This window comes from Triturus cristatus, chromosome 4_1, assembly GCF_964204655.1.
Source record: "Triturus cristatus chromosome 4_1, aTriCri1.1, whole genome shotgun sequence".
In the NCBI taxonomy this organism is placed as follows: domain Eukaryota; kingdom Metazoa; phylum Chordata; class Amphibia; order Caudata; family Salamandridae; genus Triturus; species Triturus cristatus.
The window spans coordinates 146,555,281-146,577,224 of NC_140585.1; positions in this window are offsets into that span (position 1 = coordinate 146,555,281).

Here is a 21,944-nt window from a genome sequence, read left to right on the forward strand (position 1 = left end):
ATTGGACAATCAGAATAGGCACAATTCCATAACGTGAACATAATGCAGTACATATTAATTTCATTCACATATTATCTTGCTGGCCCCTATACGCCTCCCACAAGCCTCAAATCGTTTTCCATTTTTTGGGGAACCCAATGCTCTGATAAATCACTCTTTGAGCTTGTGGACACAGGTCGAGATCGGTTTCCCAATACGCTACCCTGATGTAGAGAGCCACTCGGGCTCTTCACTACAGTGTTGCCATTCACATGCATCCCCACACCCCTCGGGGCAGGCTCGACCCGAGGGGATAAGTAAATGGCCGGAGACCGCTCGGGGTCTTCTGGCCATGATAGCGAAAGTAATAGTCTCCTGTATTTCTTTTAGCGCAGCTGAGGCCTAATCACTCCCAGGCCCCGCTGCGCTACATTGGCGATGAGGCCGGTCGCACCCCACGCATGCCCGCTCACCTGTCCGGCTCCTGCTGGGAGCGCGCAGTGCCTACCCGCGTGGTCCTGCTCCGCTCTGCTGCCGAGTTGGATTCCTGCAGGGAGATCGCGGGGCCCACCCGCGCAGCTCCGTCCTCGCCAGCGCCTGCCGCCTTCTGGCCCTGGGATCCCCGCGGCCGCACTGCCTGCCCTGCTGAGACTGATTCTCTGCTCACACCCACCCACGCGTCTCCCTGCCCAAACGGGAGCTCGTTCAGCTGACGGCGCTCGCAGAGGCTGATTGCATTCTGGGGTAAGTGCCTGTTGCCCCGCCCACCCGGAGCGCGTCCTGCGGCCGTGTCCGCTCCTGCTGCCTGCCCTGTGATTGATTCACCGGCTCCTCGAGGACAAGGCCCCCTTTTCCTTGGGCTGCCCTTTGCACTGCCTGCCCCACCAGGACTGAGCCTGCAGAGCTAAGGACAACAGAGGGACACAACCTCTCCCTGTGCAGCAGACCTGCAGAGTGGAACTCTACTGAGGTGAAGGCACCTAGTGGCAAGCTCTTGGCCCCTAAATTTCTTGACACACAAAAGGAAAAAAACAAGGAGGGGGCAAAACAGAAGAGTGGAGGGGTGGTCACACACCTGAAAGGACATTAACATAAATAATAAGTGAAAGGGGCAATAGTGGACATCAGGGCACACAGACGCCTGCTACACCCACGCCTCTCTTCCACCACAGGACTGCACCAGAGGGCACGTCGCCTCCCAGGCACGCACGTGTTGCCACAAGTCAGCTAGTGGCACGTGGCCACGTGCCAACACGCACACCCAGCCACCAAGCTCGACATCTAGGCCCCTGACTCGCGCCAGGACCCCAGCGTACAGCCACCATGAACAACCCGCCGGCAGCTGGCGCGGCTGCTCAGCAGGATGGAGAGAATAATCCACGTGGGGGTGCCAATATGCCTCTCCCAGGACACAGCCACACGGCAGTTGCGCTTCTACCCCCTTCAGTGAAGCCTCAGATCCTGCCACTGCCGCGCCGAGATTGAAAGTGTGGGACGGACAGCTCAACCACTACTTCAAGGGGACAAGGGAAACGGACGGCACCGTTAAACGCTCACTCCTCATCTACTATGGAGGTGCGGAGATATATGACCTCTTTGAGACGCTCCCCAATATGGGCAATGACGACGACTACGACGCGGCGGTCACTGCACTTAACAGGCACTTCGACCCGCAATTCAACCCCGATTTTGAGAAGTTCAAGTTCAGAAGGGCGTGGCAGTTGGACTCAGAGTCAGTCGACATGTTCTACGCATGGCTGCACCGGCTGGCCAGCACGTGCACATTCACGGATCAGATAATAGACCAAATCATCCTGGGATGCAGTTCTAAACTCCTGAGGAAGCTGATCCTCCAGCAACCTGGAATCTCGCTGGACGAGATCTTGGTCCTAGCTCGCTCCCATGAACTGTTGGACATCCGAGCGCAGGAGATGGAGGCCGCTTTACACACGCCGGTCGCCGCGCCATCTGCATCCCGACATCCGCCGATCAAAGAGGAAAAAGTTGAAGCCATCCAACGACGCCCCTCGGCGGCTCGCCAATCGCCCAGACCGCAACCGGCACCAGGGGGACCGTGTGGATATTGCGGAGAGGACCACCCCGCGACGGCTGTCTGCGGGGCAAAAGGAAAGACATGCTCCCGGTGCGGAAGGCTAAGCCACTATGCTAAAGTATGCCGCGGTGGGCGTTTCAGGCAAACGTCGTCAAGGTCCCAGAGCATGGCACAACGCGTCCGACAGATCTCTCTTGACGATCCGCCAACAGTCGTGGACAATCAGCCACAGGGGCGACGGCCCATGTACGAAGACAAAGATGACGAGGTGTTTGTAGTGTCGTTCATTGGCAGAACAGATCGGCGGCCACCTCCCATGTGCTCAGTCGCCGTCGAGGGCACAGAAGTACGAGCCCTCATCGACACCGGAGCGTCTGTCAAGGTGATGGACTCAACACAATACGACTGCCTGTCACCTCGTCCCCCGCTAACACCCTCTACAGCCCGAATATACACACATGGAGGGACTGACCCGCTTCCTCTCCGTGGGGTCATGCAAGCAATAGTCATGAGCGGGAACAACTCAACGGAAACCCGGTTCTACATCACGGAGGGACGAAAAGGGACCCTGCTGAGCTGCCACACGGCAGAAGATCTAGAACTCATATTCTTCGCGAATCAAGTCCACGACTCGCACGCTGAAGCAATACTGCAGGAGTTCCCGGCTCTCTTTGAAGGACTAGGAAAGCTCAAAGGCAAAAGGTTTAAACTACACATTGACCCCTCGGTCAGACCAGTAGCCCTCAGACACCGAAGAGTGCCATTCAACCTTCGCCCGCAGGTCGAGGAAGAACTAAAGAAACTCGAGGAACTGGATGTAATCAAAAAGGTTTCTGGCCCAACACCCTGGATTTCTCCGCTGGTCGTAGCACCTAAGCCCAAGCAACCTGGAGCCATCCGGCTCTGCATCGATATGAGGCTGCCAAACACCGCCGTGAAGAGAGAACGCCATATCACGCCCACGATGGACGACATAGTGGCTGATTTGAATGGAGCCCAGTGGTTCTCCAAGTTAGATCTCAATGGTGGCTACCATCAGCTGGAACTGGAGCCGGAAAGCCGGTATATCACGACCTTTTCGACCCACATTGGACTCCGAAGATATAAACGGCTCAGTTTTGGGGTGTCGTCGGCAGCTGAAGTCTTTCAAAACGCCATCAGGGAAGCACTGTCCGGGTTGCAGGGAGTAATCAACCTGAGTGATGACATCTTGGTGTTTTCCAGCACCCTGGAAGACCATCACCTTCACCTCCGAGCCGTTCTCCAGAGACTCACAGACTGTGGCCTGACCCTGCACAAGTCCAAATGCTCATTCTATCAAGAGATAGTCAACTTCTTTGGGTACACCTTCACCCGGGATGGATTGCTCGTAGACCCCAAGAAGGCCACGGCCATCCGTGCCGCCAGCACCCCGAAGAATCCATCGGAAGTGAGGAGTTTTCTCGGTATGGCCACGTACTGTGGGCGGTTCATCCCGAACCTTGCTGCCATATCAGAACCACTTTGGACCCTCACACGTCAAGATCACAAATGGGAGTGGACGGTGGTTGCCAACAAGGCGTTCAATGTCATCAAGGCGGGATTACTTGACAAGACGGTAATGGCCTACTTTCAACCCCAGCGGCGCACAGAGCTAGTCGTCGACGCAAGTCCGGTCAGCTTAGGGGCAATCCTCCTGCAAGAACATGGTTCGGAGATCTGGAAGCCAGTTGCCTACGCAAGAAAGGCTCTCACAGACACAGAGACCAGGTACGCTCAAATAGAAAGGGAGGCGTTGGCCATCAAGTGGGCGTGCCAGCACTTCCATCTGTATCTGTGTGGCCAGGAGTTACGCGTTCTGACCGACCACAAGCCGCTGCTACCGCTGTTTGCAGGCTCATCTCGGCTGGCGGCCCGAGGATAGAACGATGGGCGGTGCAGCTGCAATCATACAACTTTAAAGTAATCTACCGTCCCGGCGCTCATGATCCGGCTGACTACCTGTCTCGTCACCCGGAGCCCCCAAAGGGCGTCAGACCTGTCGGAAGATGCGTGTCACACAGAGGCCTTTATGAATATGGTGTCCCAAGGGGCGTGCTAATCGGCCATGACGCTGGAAGAAATCGGCAGGACAACCCAGGAGGATCACACACTGTCCCGGGTAAAGGAGGCACTTGAGAACAACGGATGGACACACTTCATGGATGGGGCCCGCGTCCTCCGAGCGGATGTCAGTCACACCCGACAGCAGCTGTGGCAAATACGCCACAAACTCAGCGTGGGTAAACAAGGAGTGGTTCTGAGAGGTCACCTCATAGTGGTCCCGGAGGGTTTACAGAAGAAGATCCTCGCGCTGGCACATGTTGGCCACCAAGAAAGGGCGAAAACGAAAGCCAGGCTGCGGACCAAGGTCTGGTTCCCGACAATGGACTCTATGGTGGATGAAATGGTAAGGCAGTGCCATGCCTGCACGATCACTGGAGGCGATCCCGCACCGGCACCAGTGATCACTGAAGAGCCGAGCACGGCCCCCTGGACTCAAATTAGACTCGACTTTGGGAGCTTCCCGGATAGACGTCACATGGTGGTCATCGTCGACTCCTTCTCGAAGTTTCCCATAGTGGAAATAGTTGCGCCAATGGCATTTCCACAAGTGAAGAGGGTCCTCGACAGAACTTTTGCAATGATGGGGCTACCGGAGGAGGTCAAGTCTGACAATGGACTGACATTTCAGGGCCAAGACTTTCAGGAGAACCTTGAAAACAAAGCAATACAGCACCGGAAGATCACCCCGCTATGGCCCCAAGCAAATGGGGAAGTAGAACGCCTAATGAGGACTCTTAACCGAGCACTGCACATTGCTGTGGATGGGGGAGAAGACGCCGAAACAGCTCTTGATCAATTTTTGAGAGCATATCGACAGACCCCACACAGTACGACCAAGTGCACACCGGCTCATCTATTGTTCAAAAGGGCACCACGGGACAGCATCCCGTCTGACCCGACATGGATGCCCATGGAACGGGACAACGACGCAGTCCAAGCAAAGAGAGAAACAACCAATCGAAAGGCCAGCGAAGCCCGAAGGGCACAGGAACATCATCTGAGAGTAGGAGATCAGGTGGTGATTAAAGACCGACACCCCGGTTGGAAGTTCCGGACGCCCTATGAGCCGGAAGCATGGGTCATTGTAGGCGTTCAAGGGACCATGATTACTGCTCGAAGGGGACAGCACTCTGTCACGAGAAATGTGTCCAGCTTTAAGAAGGTGTCTGCGAGGGAGCTGGACCAAGAAGCATCTGACCATCAGGACACCCTTCCGAGTTTCTTCCTACCTGCTTCCCCCAGCATGGGGAGCCCACCATCGGAGACACCACGGCAAGCTAGCCAAAGGTCTAGTGACGCTGCCAGGTCGACTGGTCAAAGCACAGCAACTGAGTCATCCGAGAGTATCCCGTCCAGTGCTCAGGCCGGTCCTAGTTCCCAGAACCAGAAGTATGGTCTCCGGCCAAGTCCTGTGCCGGGTCAGAGACTGAAAGACTTTGTATATATGTCTCCGTGAACTGAGAGGACTTGATGGTCTAGAACCGAAAGGAAGGAGGGATGTAGAGAGCCACTCGGGCTCTTCACTACAGTGTTGCCGTTCACATGCATCCCTACACCACTCGGGCGGGCTCGACCCGAGGGGATAAATAAACGGCCGGAGACCGCTTGGGGTCTTCCGGCCACGATTGCGAAAGTAATAGTCTTGTGTATTTCTTTTAGCGCAGCTGAGGCCTAATCACTCCCAGTCCCCGCCGCGCTACACCTGGGAGGAGTCTCGGCTCCACACATCCTTCTTATGTTCCATTTCCTCACCTCGACGCCAGCATCAGCCATATCTTGAGATATTTGGGCCATCTCACTTCTCTTGTCACCCCAAGAGATACCACTGCCAGGACCGGACTGGGAACCCAAAGCAGCCCTGGCATTATTGACGGACCAGCCCCCTGCTGCTTCTGTTACTAAGGGCCGACATAGCAGCACCGCTACAAAACTGCCCCCCAATAACAACAAGCATAGTTCCATTATAGGCGCAAGACCCCACCCACACCACAGCAGAATAGGCATGCATGAATAAATACACAACACAACTTTTTGTGTGGAGAAAATATTGCTGCAGGTTTATTCCATACAAAAGTATGGAAATAAGGTGGGTTATCTTACGGGCGATCCAAGGGCAGGCAGCTGTACCTACCTATGCTGCCCTGCCCGCCTGATGAGCCAAGCACTGTGGAAAACCCAATCAGCGCTACCCTTATAGGGGTGATCCCCTTACTGGATCACGTGACACATTGGTCCCTTATTACTCACCCCCCTTTCAGGGCAGAGAGTAGCAAGGCAAGCCCCCGGTTGTTCAGGCCCACAACCGCCCGAAGGACTAACGGGGCGCCAACGTCATTGTTCCAGGACCCTCCCATGAGGCTCCTGGGATTTGGCTCTGGCACCCCTATTGTGCTCTTGCAGAGGTATCCTTCTGTACCCAAACTGCTTCCAGATCGCCCTGTAATTCCGCCACAGCTCTGGAGGTGGCCCCCGTCGCCTAAAGCGCCCCCCACAAACACAGCTGTATTCTCACTTGCCACCTGCAATTTCCTGGGCCTCATTCATGTCCAGTAAGAACAGATTCAAGCCCACCTGTGCCAGGTGCACCCCAACTTTGTCAAAATAACCTTTGGTGTTTGCCCGGCATAGCCCATGCCTGCTGAAGCCAAAGCCCCTAGCTCTGCGAACTTGCGCATGGAGCGGGTTATCCTTCTCTGGGAATGTACCAGTACCTCACATGACCTGCAAGACGGCGATGGCTTCCCAGGAGGGAGCTCTCTCTTAAACATCGCTATATTACCCTGCAAGCTGATGTGGCTCCCACCTCATGCAACCTGTAGTTGCAGCCCTTCTCGCATTTTGTGCTCCATAACGGCTGTTTCCCCAATTTATGGAACAGCAGCACACTTGCTAAGAAGACCGCTTCCAGAAACAGCCTATATACTCTGGCTATGCGGACGAGGCATGTCATGCATCACTGAAGCAGCCCGTTACGTTCCCTGGGAGCAGAGTGCACCTACTTTGTTGGGGTTGACCAGACATGTGTACAGACCTTTGCGATTAATAAACCATTGCGAACAAGAATGTTCGCATAGCGCACACTATTGCAATCACAGCAACCATATGGAGTGACAACTTACGCCAACTACCAGGCTTGCTTAACTAAAGCTCGATCACAGATATCCACATACCTGCTAACCAGCTGTGACCCTTGATGCTCTCTAGGTCTTGCCCCCACTCATTCATGCAGATTCCTGCAATGTACCCTTCTGCCCCTGTATGGGCGGGAAAATACCTGTAACATTGCAAATCCCACTGCACTCACATTCTCCGGCAGTCCAGCGGGGGAGGGGGTCCTTAGCATTGGTTCTGCTACGTTGCCTGGCCTCCTAGCCCGCAAGCACCCTCGACTGACAGCAGACTATCTGCTGTGTGGCTGGTATAATGACCGCACCATGGCGCAAGACGTCCCGCTCTACACCTCTGCTAACAGATTACCTTCAGTGAGGCTGGAGTGAACGGTTGTATGTTGTGCATCTGACCCGAAGACTTTGGTTTGCTTTGGCACGGATCAAATTGTTGCATCTGTCACACTCAACATAGTGGCAATATGCAGTTCTTTTGCATTCTACGCTTCAGAGTGGGACTACATACCCCATAAGACCACGGAGTCGTGTGTATCTTACCAATGATACTATTAGAATCTAAGGTTCCCAGTGTCAAGTGGTGACTATCCCACCATGGAGTATGTGACTTAAGCAAGGGGGTCTTCTTGTACTTGTCATTATCCCTCCTGTCGTACGGTAATGTGCCTTTATAGTTTAATCTGTGGTATTCGCACCCAGACTTCCCAGACTGCGTACTCCTGGCCACGGGTGCAGCTGCTGGCGTAATAAGGGAATCTCCTGTTGCAACTTGCAATAAAACAACGCCCGCTTGAATGTGCTACGTTGTAAGCAATTAACTGCCTAACATATCTCTTCCCCTTGAAAAGATCCCACAAACCGCACTGGTCATTAGAACCTTAAGCAGCACACAATTTTTACCTGGGCATACTCTACACCGCCGTAAGGCCAGCAACACCCATCTTTTACACAAAGCTGTTGCCTGTTCAGTTAAATCTGTGGTGACTGCACCCAGACCTCCCAGGCAGCTTTGTTGCTGACAATGTGACCAGTTGCTGAAATTGAGGGAATCTCACACTTACCACTTGCAACTAAAGCGAATATTTAAATTAATATGATACGATGTATCTGCGAGAACTATGCACAGGTAACTGACACTCTCTCACGAGCAGTTGCTGTGAAACCTTTTGGACTAATCCATCAAATTCAGCCAGCCAGCCCCCTAGGTGGAGTTTTGCACTCCCAAACTTCTGCTAGTGTAAACCACAGTCACGCCTCTTGTTCAGTTGAATTTAGTGATTCACGACGCTGACAAACCCAGGGGCCTAATACTGGCCTGTGAATATGAGGCACAAGATGACCTTAAGAAATCGGCTTGGAGTGGCTGGGTGTTAACATTGCCTGGCTGAAGTGCCATACCTTGGACTCCTGACAAGATGTGCCGATGCCATTGCATTAAGCCAGTCAGCCCCCTAGGGAGGTCTTGCCCTACAAAACTTCTGCTAGTATACCAGGGAGTAGACAAGACAATGGGCACATAAGGGGATCAATATGTATCAATACCTGCCCGTTCTTGAATATTGGGAATGCCAAATGTTCTTCAATACATTGTGGCCTATTTGTGCCTTAACGTATTGCCTCCACACAATAGGCTTGTTGTGGATGGGTTGTTAACAATGCCTGGCAATAAGTGTAATACCTTTGACAAACCTCTCCTGACCTGCATCTATATCATTGTTAAACATATTTACGGTTTTACCACATGGCACCCTTCTGGTTGGTGATACGAAACCTCCTACTCAGCATAAGCTGACAGTCTTGCGTTGCCGTCACACCACCTGTGTATCTTGAATCACCCTCGTGTGTCAGCTAACCTCGGTTCTAGAGTGCCCTTAATCTGCGCCGTTGCCCAGAAAATTTCATAGACCTCTTTGATTGCTAGACCCTGGTGAACACATTAATGGTGTCAATTCTGGTTTGACACGATATATGCATTGTGCCCTCTATTGGAGACAACTCACAGCCCTTTGTGGAGTGACAACTGTACATGTGCCTACACAAGTCACCTAACAGACAAATTGGCCGTGACTACCTTGTGTTCTGGTGCCAGATTTGTAAAGAGCCTTGCCTTCACTTGCTGCCTCCTGGGAAACACACAACGCCCGTACTCTGGCTGCAACTCAAGTATATTAGGGAAAGATGCCCATTTGAACTGGTAGCTAAACTGTTACTTACGCCTGCAAATGCTCTGCTCAGAGCAGCCCGCTAGCCAATGACCTACAGCCAACTCCCTGATACCATCAACTCGTGACCGGGACTCAACAGTGCGGCGAAAGCACAAGACATCCTAGCCTGACCTTAGCTCTTCACCAGGCTCCCACCCAAGAGCCCTCCACAAACCTTGTGGCTTAAAACCTTCGCCCTGTATGGTGGTTGTGAATGGCCTGCAAACAACTCCTAGGCATTCTCTACCAATGGAGTTTCTGTTTGGCTAGAGTATGCTTCTAAGCCTGGCAGAACCTACCTCTCTAGTCTGGAGGAGGGAGGACACACTTAGGCTGACACCTGCCCACCCCCTTGGTGGCTAGGCAGAGACTTTGGCTTATCCGAGAGGCAGTGTAAATGCAATATGCCAACCGCACTCACACAGTGGCACACTCCAGAAGAGACTCCATACCAGGTTATTCTAATTACCCTTCGTATCGTGCATACAAGAGAGACTTCATACCATCTGCCCCTATTACCCTGTGCTACCAAACCTCATCATGACATCACAGTGATTACATAACTCACTAGGTCAATCGGGCCTCCATTATACTGCTCAGTTAGCACAACGCGTAGCTGCTCGTGGAACTGTACTTAGCGTAACACCGCACAGAGTAAATGTAAAATTGTCCTTTCCCACCATTGGGCTGGTAACCGACCGCCGAAAGAGAGAACCTGGGCCTGGGATCCTTGTATCCTAAGTAAAACCATTATTATCCTGCACCATTAACAGATGTGCCACATGCACCCATGCCCTATCTACCTATTGCTGCAATGGGCGGCCACCCCCCTGGGAGCAGTGGTCTGTCCAATTATCCTCTGAATTCTCAGCTATGGATGCTCCAGATAATCTCAGGTGTGAGAAAAGGCTTTCTAACGTAGCCAACCGACGGTTTATACGTTACGTAAGTGCTGCCCCCCCCCTTGTAGTACGACCAGACCAAGGCTGAAGCAATGGGAGCATGAAGCCTTAAGCAAAGGGGTGTCTTTGTGGACTGGAAACATTAATTAACCACACAAAGAACCATGGACATCCCTTTAAATGCCATTCACTAGAATGTCAATGAAATATTGATGGAGTCGAGACATAGGCGCCATCCTAACTACTGAATTAAAATTGGCGAGAATAGTTCCTTGAAAGAAAGGCATTGAATGAATCGCTCTTCAAAGTCAAAGGACATATCAACCGCTTTGGTCTACCTTGCTGAGAAGGATGGAGCAATGCCCATTATTGGTATTGGTGAATGCAGACATTCTTCATTCATGTGCAGCCAAGTGAGAAACATTACCCCCAAGTGGCCTTCCCCCTTTATGGCACCCTGGCCGTGCAAGTTGGTTTAACGGACCAATAATCAACCCCAAACTGATATACTGTTTTGCCCCACCCAGGGCACCCTGTCCGGTTAACGCCAAGGCAGACGCACCGCAACCCCAAATGAAGGCAGGGAAAAAAACACAAGTTTAGACCTAGAGCTGTTCACGGCGGCACATACATCGAGACGCCCAATATTGCGCAAAACTAGAATCAGCATACGCCTGCGCCACATAGAGCAAGGCAGTACGACGGAAAACCTGATGCTTGTGCCATTATATGCCAAGACTCACGTCAGGCGGCCACTTCCTTTTGCACCACACCATGTTCCTGCCGTGCTGCCAATCATAGTAACACCACAACTACTAACCCTGACACGCGTGCAAGCGTGATACTTGCACCTATTCCAAGCCCTCAAAGCTATAAGAATGGCTTGGGAAGCGGGCAATAGTGATTTAATGTAAAATGAATTAAAGAAATGGAGACACTACTTACTGCCTTACGTGATATTGAAGCACAACATGTTGATGCCGTAGCACAAGATCAGAGAATTCAGGATCACCTATTGCTTACTTTGATAGATGCAAGAACAGCGGTTAAGAAGGTTTTTAGGGAAAAAAATAGCAGCCAACTATATTAAGCACCGTATGGAGCAATATGAATATGGAGAACATGTTGGCAAAATTTTAGCTTATCCGACGGCAGAGGCTAAGGCTCAAACTAAGATAAAAGCCATAAAGGGAGCAGATGGTATCTTACACAATTACACCTCAGCTATTTTGGAACAGTTTTCGCTTTTTTCTCAGAAGCTCTATTCTTCTACTATCATACCTGATAAAGACGATATGGCAAATATCTTACAGATTGTAACCTTTCAACTTTGAACGAGGCAGATGCAGCCTTATTAGATAGCGCAGTATTGCTGGAAGAGATAGGACTGGCTATATCGGCATTACCCTCAGGGAAAGCAGCAGGGGTAGACTCAATACCAACAGAATTCTATAAGGTTTTTAAAAATACATTACTCATACCGTTTAGTATGGTCATCCATCACATCAGTTTAACCGGGAAGGCGCCTGATTCGTGGAATATGACCCAGATTGTATTTTTCTTTAAGAAAGGTAAACCACCAACAGACTGCGGATCATACAGACCCATCTCTCTTATAAATACGGATGCCAAGATTTTTTCGAAAATTCTAGCAAATCGTCTTGCTCCAATGAGGGTTTATACTTGGCAGAGACACTACCGCCCACATTAATATGGCTATTGGGGCTTTCGATTATGCTGAGAGAGAGAAGATGGGCCTTGGTATGTCCTTTTAGATGCCGAAAAGGCTTTTGACAAGGTCGGGTGGGAATTTCTCTGGGCTACATTAAGTACACTCGGCCTTGGTGGGCAGTTTAGACAATGGGTACAAGCCTTATATTACAAACCTCAGGCTAAGCTGATATACTCAGGATCATACTCAACTTCATTCAATATCTCTTGTGGAACAAGACAGGGCTGCCCCCTCTCCACATTATTATTCGCTCTTTATATCGAGCCATTTATGCGCACATTACAAGCATGCACAAATATAAAACCGTTAGTGTCCGCTACTAGTAGACTTATGATTATGGCATATGCTGTCGATCTTGCGATCTTTTCCACCAACCCATCTGAAATTTTTCCAGCAGTTGAAATAGCAGCAGATAAATTTGGTTCTATATCTGGTTATAAATTAAACATTAATAAAACACAGGTGCTTATCAATTTTAAACCAGAATCTTTAATCACGGGGACATGCAATACAGCCACGTACCTTGGAGTTAAGATTTCAGCCAATATAGATCAAATTATTACTCTAAATTATACCCCATTACCGAATGAAACAGTAAATTTATTTAAACTACTGGCACAAGCTTCCTATAGGGCTTCTAGGGATATGTAATTTAATCAAAATGAAAATACTATCTTAGTTTTTTATACCTGTTTAGGTCTATTCCTTTACGTGTCCCTAATACATTTTTTAAACAAGAATTGGCATAGCCAATAGGTCTCGCCTTTGGGCCCTTATAAGTGTTTAGTTATCCAGCACAATATCCTTAGTGCAACAACATCAAGTGTTGCATGGCTAAACACTTAAGAGGTCCCAAAGGAGAGACCTATTGGCTATGCCAATGCTTGTTCTGAGTGAGTGGCTCGTGCAGGTATGCCACTGTGAGGTAGAGATGCAGCGAGTGCTTTTACAGGAGCCCCTGTGACATTGCGCCTCTTCAAAATGTATCTTGGGTCTGGTGTAATACTTCTAGCCCCTATTCCCGTCTTCTCGCACCCAATGCATCCTTAAATGTCCCATGTACAGCCGGGGTTGACACTCCTATTACCCCTGCCCTCCAGTGACACTTTACCCTTCATGGGTGGTGGTGATGGTGGACATGGTGGTGGTGGACATGGTGGTGGTGGACGTGGTGGTGGTGGATGTAGTGGTGGAGGACGTAGTGGTGGTGGACATAGTGGTGGTGGACGTAGTGGTGGTGGTAGACGTAGTGGTGGTGGACATGGTGGTGGTGGCCGTGGTGGTGGTGGACGTGGTGCTGGTGGACGTGGTGGCAGTGGACGTGGTGGTGGACGTGGTGTTGGACGTGGTGGTGGTGGTGGACATGGTGGTGGAAGTGGACGTAGTGGTGGTGGTGGACGTGGTGGACGTGGTGGTGCTGGACATAGTGGTGGTGGACATTGTGGTTGGGTGGACGTGGTGGTGGTGGACGTGGTGGTGGTGGTGGTGGACGTGGTGGTGGACGTGGTGGTGTCAGATGTGGTGGCGGTGGGCGTGGTGGATGTGGTGGTGGTGGACGTGGTGGTGGTGTTGGTGGATGTGGTGGTGCTGGACATAGTTGTGGTGCTGGACGTAGTTGTGGTGGACGTGGTGGTGGTGGTGGACGTGGTAGGCATGGTGGTGGACGTGGTGGCAATACCAAATGACCAAGAATCCATGGGAGGAGTTGAGTGTGGACGTTTTGGAACCCATCTTAGACTTGTGGGGTAGACCAAAGTATGTAATTGTTCTTATAGGCTAATACTCCAAATGGCCAGAAGTTGAAGTTTGTGACAATGCGGATGCAAATACAGTGGTGTCCTCCTTAGGGAAAATATTTTTGAGGAAGGGGATTTCTACATCTTCGTTAAGTGACAATGGACCACAAACAACTGCTGACAAGTAGTTGAAATTTTTGTCTAGGTATGGTATTAGAGGAAGGTGTACCCCGATATATCGTACAGTGGGAAATGGAGCTATAGAATGGTCCAATACAGTGATTATGGGATGTGTGCAGGCCTCCATTAATGCTGGGCTTGACTGGGAGAAGGAGTTAGGGAGCATTGAATGGGCCTATAGAATCACTCCTACAGTAACGGGTAACAGTACATTTAGAATTTTAAGAGGTAGAGAACCATTTACCAAGGACAATACTCCGTAGATGAAGATGAAGCTATGTAGCAAATGATCTCCCTCTGTGGTCAAAAGTAATTTGTTAACAGTGCAAGAAGTGTTCAAAGAATATTACAACAAGAAGCATGGTGTGAAAGATGTGTACTTGAAGCCAGATGACTGAGTAAAAGTCAAACTGGGGTTTAGAAACAAGAAAGGTTGTCATGGCCTTTTCAAGTGAAAAAAGTTTATTCTAGGTCAGCACTGTTAAATAATTGAAAGATTTGGCATTGTGGGAGAAAGTCTAGACGTGATAAAGTTCTGACTTGGAAAGCTGAGAAGCAAAGCCATGACAGGGGTGTGGAACTTACTGAGGGGATTTGGAATGATGATGAATGTGATCCCAATTGCCCAAGATTGTCCGAGAGTGCTGGAACTGACAGAGAGGAAGAGGCATTGAACAATGGCACGGAAATACTGAGAATGCAGAATGCTAATTTGAACACTGCGAGAGGAAGTACTGGGAATGCTGGTCATTCATTGCCAGAGTTCGCTCGTTTAACCCCTTCAGTGCCACGCCCTTTCCCCGCCCTGTGTCGGCCGTTGCATTAGCGGGCGGGGTTCATGACGAGATAGTCTCGTCATGGGCACAGTGCAACCGCGCTCCATGACGAGACCATCTCGTCATGGGCACTGAAGCGGTTAAGAGATGAGAGAATGAATGGTAGCGGTGATGTTGGTGGCGTTTCTGCTAAATCAGGAGTTTACACTCGGGTGGCGAGATGGACTGCTTTACCGAAACAGTTTCACGATTTTGTAATGTAATGGGGTGATATCTTGGAAACACTTTTGTACTGTATGTTTCAATTTCATTAATTTATAGCATGCTAAAAAGGGGATCGTGTATATTGTTGTGTGTCTTATTTGCATCTTGTTACTTGTCTAATTATGATCTCGGTTTGCACATGTTATTTTGTGTTTTTTCCTTAGTCCTTTTAAGGTCAATGTTATATGCTTTTGTGGTTTATTTCTAATGTGAACTGTAAGAAGGGAGGATGTGTGGTATCCAGGGTAGCAGGTTACCACAGATGTAGTTCTAGAATGTTAGAAGCTAGAGGACTGGGGTGGGGGTGGAGGCTTTGCCCCAGCTTGCTCTCTAATAAAGGGTATGTCTTACATGTTAACTGCCGGTCTCGTCACTACAGAAGCAGCTGTCCACCTTTCGGCTCCATCAGCTGTGCTTGGCTAGTGCCGAAAACCTGATCTTTCAGCACGAAACGCTGAACTAATAACCCGAGGAAAACGGGAGTACAGCAGAAAACAGAAATATTGTTTGGTTAGCTGGCGAAACAATGTTGGAATGCACTCTGCTCCAACTGTCATGAAGGTCATCTGAGTGTAAACGTAAAACAGGACATGTGTCTCAAACTGCGACAGCGTTTTAATTGGCTGTTAGAGTTGACAGATTATTATCAACGTCATTCACGGTCGATTTTACCTTTTCAGTTTTGCCTCAAGGTATTTACAGTTAAGAAGTACGCAAAGGGCAACTCAAGCAGAGACAATGGGACTACAAAACAGTTCTTAAAGTGCCACTCACATTGGTTCTAACTTTGTATAAGTTTTCTAAAAATCTTTGCGACAACTTCCAGTGAAGAATTGATTTGTTTACCTGCACAGGTTTTGCAAAAATCACGATGGAAGGATTGAAATTCAGTGTATTACTTTAACCTCGTGTACGATAATCAAATGAACACTGTTCAGTGCTTAAGGTTACGCAAATAACAGCTGAAACAAATGTATACATATCCGTTACCGTAGTACAATAAATATATTGGACTTCACTAAAGTCAAGGATAAGAAAAGAACGGTCATTTAATCCGCCTTTATGCATTTTACTGACGAAAACATGAATCGTGTCACGAATATCTGAAAAGGGCCTACTGACCTGAGTAGCAATACCTTGTTCTCTCCAATGAATGTGAGAACAGTGTTAAATCCATCTTCAATCAATTCCGAACAACACTACGAAATAAGAACAAGCATGCGAAAAGAAAAACAAGCTCTCGCCAGGCAGCCGCGGCACCCGCGCTTTACTTATAAAATTAAAAGTAAAGCGCGGGTGCCGCGATTATACCAAAAGTAAAGAAATAGATGTTTTTTTCTATTTCATTACTTTTGGTATAATCGCGGCACCCGCGCTTTACTTATAACGTTAAAAGTGGGTGCCGCGATTATACCAAAAGTAAAGAAATAGATGTTTTTTCTATTTCTTTACTTTTGGTATAATCGCGGCACCCGCGCTCTACTTATAACATTAAAAGTAAAGCGCGAGTGCCGCGATTATACCAAAAGTAAAGGAAAAAAAAGCGCTCGCCATGTACACTTTTCTCTTTTTTGGCTGTACCACTTGGACGGCCTCGGCCTGCTTTCCTTCTGCCGCAAAAGGTTTATTATTATCTTTATGGGGCCATGTGTTTGCCCCCATAAAGATAACAAACCTTTTGCAGCAGAAGGAATGCAGGCCAGTCCGTCCAAGTGGGACGGCCAAAAAAGAGAAAAGTGTACATCACACTAACCTCTTTCCCAATGGCTGGCCACCGTTTAGCATAAACGGTGACGCCAGCCAATGGGAAAGAGGGGCGGGGCTTAATGCCCCTTACTAAAAAATCCCATAAACGTTAAATCTCGCCAGCGAGACTGCGCATGTCTGTGCAGCCTTCGCTAGCCGAGACCTAAAAACTAGATGGGGTATTCAGTAGCTTTATATGGGGCTTTAGGAAGCCCAGACGGGCGATTGACCTGCTCAGATCTCCTTACAACCAAGGTGGCCTTGGGCTACCAGACTTTATCATTTATTTTTGGGCTGCTTTTGCCGGACGCTTTCGCAGCCTCATTGGGATTGATCAGAAAAATTCCTTCTATAAACTGATTTTAGGAGACAATAGTCATTTATTTTTATATCGTACTAATGACCCAAATTATTTCAAGCACATTAGATTCAAGACAGTTAGGGACAACATTTATATATGGAGGGCTATGGCTGCCAGAAACAAATTATCATTAATACATAATAAGCTCCCACTATGGGGGAATCCTATGTTCCCCGATGTGTTTCACGACCCAGCGGGTAAATCCTGGTCTAAGTATGGGGTTATATGCTTAGAAGATTTGTATGATATGAATGGTATTAAGTCATTTGAAGTTCTACGACTTTGCTACAAATTACTTGCTCACTACTTTTTTAAATATATGCAGATCAAGGAGTACCTGGGAAAAAACTTGGGGTCGAATCTGATAACTCATTCCATGATTTGGGACTGTTTATACAGGGAAACAACCAAGTCTTTAATTGGTAACATGTATAGACATTTGCCTAATTTTAAATCGGATGGATGTGAAAAATTAGCAACACGCTGGAGTCAATTATTGAACATAAATGTAACATCTGGCACGATTAAACAGGCCCTGGACAACTTAGGGGATTCAGTCCACTCGGTGAGTTTACAATTACAGCAATTTCGTACAATCTGTTTGCTATACTATATACCTGAAAGAATAGCTAAGTGGGCTGAAGGGAATAGCTCTGTTTGAAAGACAAAATTCCCCAAATGTGGGACATACGCGGCCAATCTTATTCACATGTTTATGGAGTGTCCGGAATTAAAGACTTTTTGGCAGAAGATAAGCCAAGTGGTCTATCTTAAATTAGGATTGGGTTCCACGTTAACTGTTTTAGAAATCATGTTAGGCTATATGGCAGATTGACCAGCCTTAGCACGTCTTTTTTCAATCTTGATGGCTGCCGCCAGATTAGCTATTGCCCGGGCATGGGTTTCATCGACACCGCCATCTATTGGTGAATGGTGGATTATTATTAGAGAAACATTTGGTTTGGAAATTGCCTTGGCTGAAGCTATGGGTATTCGCTCCATGATCAAAATTAGAGCAATTTGGGGACCTACGGATATGGCGGCACCATAAAATTTAAGCAAAATGGCTACTTAGCCATTAATGATATATATCTGTATGCTGTGTTATTGTTTTGAAATGTCTGGGTCATAAATAATTATTTGTTCTCCCCTTTCTCCTTTTTTTAAAACATGTTTTGTGTATGCTCTTGTCTCCTTTCAGATTCTTATTCTTTGTTTAATCTAATTGTAAAGTTAATATCTATTCTTTACAGTTATTTCTTTAATGTATGCCATGTATTTTTTGCCCCATTTGATGACAATAAAATAAACTTTAAAAAAAAAAAAGAAAGAAAGGCATTGAATGAATCGCTCTTCAAAGTCAAAGGACATATCAACCGCTTTGGTCTACCTTGCTGAGAAGGATGGAGCAATGGCCATTATTGGTATTGGTGAATGCAGAGATTCTTCATTCATGTGCAGCCAAGTGAGAAACATTGCCCCCAAGTGGCCTTCCCCTTTAATGGCACCCTGGCCGTGCAAATTGGTTTAACGGACCAATAATCAACCCCAAACTGATATACTATTTTGCCCCACCCAGGGCACCCTGTCCAGTTACCGCCAAGGCAGACGCACCGCAACCCCAAATGAAGGCAGGGTAAAACACAAGTTTAGACCTAGAGCTGTTCACGGCGGCACATACATCGAAACGCCCAATATTGCGCAAAACTAGAATCAGCATACGCCTGCACCACATACAGCAAGGCAGTTTGACGGAAAACCTGACGCTTCTGCCACTATATGCCAAGACTCACGTCAGGCGGCCACTTCCTTTTGCACCACACCTTGCTCCTGCCGTGCTGCCAATCATAGTAACACCACAACTACTAACCCTGACACGCATGCAAGCGTGACACTTGCGCCTATTCCAAGCCCTCAAAGCTATAAGAATGGCTTGGGCAGCGGGCAATAGTGATTTAATGTAAAATGAATTAATCGATGCCTGTTGTGGTCATCTCTAAATAGACAGACAGCGCCAACTCCTGGCAGGCTGTCACAAGAGCCGGTGTGACAATTAAGGAACGTGCAGCGCACAAGAAGCCACCCGGTCAACTTACACAGGTAACTTGATGCTGTAATTTTATCATTAGTGGCCCATTGCCACACTTTCTCACCTGTAACATTACCCCTAAAGCAAGCCGTAAACCAAAGCTGCCTTCAGCAACCAGAGCTGTTTGATGGCAGCAGGCACAGTTCCTCCGGTGCCCATGCCCCAGAGCATGCTTACGCCTTGAATACACTCAAAAGGGAAGGGGGGGGCCTCCTTCTACTCTCTAATAGAGACCACCTCTGGCTTGTTACTGAAATCTGCCTCTAGTCCCTAACAGGAGGCATATATCCCTCAGGAGGGCATCTTTAATTCTTGAACCAGAAAGCCACTGTTTAGTAGTCCACGCAAGAACGGAACGCTCAGCGAGGCCTGCTCAGAGTTTGACTCCTTCACACGGGCAGTCCCAATACTGACACCTATCACCCCTGCATGTAAGCAGCATCTGCCTCCATAGCAGAAGGCGTGAATTCTTCAATCAATTCCGTGTACCAGCGGGGTCTAGTGCGAGTGACCTGGGCGATCGTTGCGCAACTGTGTTAATTTTAAATTCAATTCAAATTATTGACCTTAAATTACCAGGGCCTGCCTAATTGCCCAGAAAAGTATACATCGGCCCGTACGGGAATTGCACCCGCGACCTAGGTGTAACCAGCACCACGCCCCAACTAACAGAGCTAGTTGGCCTCAAATGCGAACCCACCCCCGCCTCTCCTGCGGCAGAGGTTCGAACCGTGCATCCAGAATCGAATTGACAGCATCAAAAACACCTGCGTGCAGCCGGTCGCTCACAAAGGCCCCAATGTAATGACCCAACCTTGATCACACTGCCACCTCCATGAAACGTTTGTGCACCCATAAACATAGGCTGTGGTTTGCCAGACACAGATTGCTGACCGGATTAGGCAGCATCGCTAATGCTGCCTCTATGCTACTCGTATCCCGACTGGGAGGTTGTTAAACTGACCAGGCAATTCATTCAAAACTGTTTAGATATAGGGAGAGGCCAAAGAATGACACGGGTGAGGGACCCAATTGCAGCGCATTCTCTAATCAAAGGAGCAGCACCTTACCAGGGGCACCTAATTACTGTATCCGGAGCAGCTGACCTGTCCTGAAATGCTGCCAACGTCGCTGCAAGGGTACAGTTGGCGCCACCTTACCATACTGTGAAGATTAGATTGAGCCTGATCAACTTACCCCCTTCAGCCTGGAAGAGTAAGCAACCAAAACAAAGGCCACTTGTAGGTGCAGGCCTGGTGGGCACTGGACGCTGCACGAGATATCTTAAAAACAATCAAACAGTGGGCAGATGACGGCCCTGAACGCAACCCTTCGCACTACCCAAACCTTGGAAAAGAAAACCACGCGCTAAAGGATCACCAAGTACAGGGTGCCACTAGTCCTAAGAATGGTTCTAAGAACGAGGCCCGAGGTACGCCTTTTCATGAAAATGCTTTAATTCTGGCTCATATGCCAATGATGGGGCTGTGCAAGATCTATAAGGACTCACTTTAAAGTTACATCACAGTCCAAAAATTCCAAAAACTACAACTTTCTCGCTGTGTTAAACCAGTCTGCGCACCCTGAGCACGTGCAGTGCATACATGGCAGCCAATCAGCACTCTAAATCTTCAGTGGAGGACCGGTTGCTTTCCTGGCCTAACGCAAGTGCGAGGGGTGTCCTTGCAAACTGCTCACTGCTAACCTTGCACAGTGCATGCAGTGTGGCACCCAAGGACCGGCTCCCTAGTTTACATTGGAGCCCAGCAGTGAAACTCACAACACTAGGGAACTGACCGTGAGCCACATCTTGCAATAATGCGTGGGTGAGTGGTGTCTGCCTGCTTAAATAGCATTCTTGCTCCAAAGCATAAACTTATTGGAACTTGGCAGGACACCCCCTCGACTCGCTTCGGACTGATTGCAATCTACTATGGCCAGACAGGGTACTACGTGAAGGTGGCAGATAGGCCCCACATTCTTAATTTACCCCGCCCCCAAACCTCACTCTCAGAAGCAAGAACACCAAACCTCAGCTGCTTCATGGCAGGGCCAACCAGCACACAAGGATACCAAGGCAAGTTGGGGCTGAACCCTAGACCCTGAGGTCTTTATGTACTGAAACTGGTCCTTTTGTACACGTTATGACACCTCCAGGAAGAGTTTGCGCTATCTAATATCTCATTAACTATATCAATACATAACACAGATAATACATGATACAGACAGGGGGGTCACACAGGATGTAAAAAACATGGCCCCCAAAGGAGCCCCACATTTAATGCTAACTACGACATAACATGACACCGCCTGTAGCATCTGACGGTCTAGTGGTTAAACTAGGCGTCATGCACAGCATCCGCGGGCCAGGCGTGGCCTGCGGGGGTTAATAAATGGAGCCGCCCGCTCGGGGGCGCGGTCTCCGCTCTGAACACTGTGTGTGGGCAGGTTCTCGTACGCCACGCGGAACAGCGCAGCCTCGCATATGCATCTCAGCAGCCCGTACACGGGTCCCTTACACTGGCGACGAAGGTGGGACGTCGGAAGACCCGCGCCCCAGCCACCGAGCGCCCGCTACATAGCGGAGCGAAGAAAAAAAAAACGAAAACGAGATCGGAGCACACGCACGTGCGCCAGGCCTCAGAGGAGGCATCAGCAGTGCCGGCAGGGGAGAAATGACAACGGTGAGTGCAGTCTCACACAGGCCCCAGA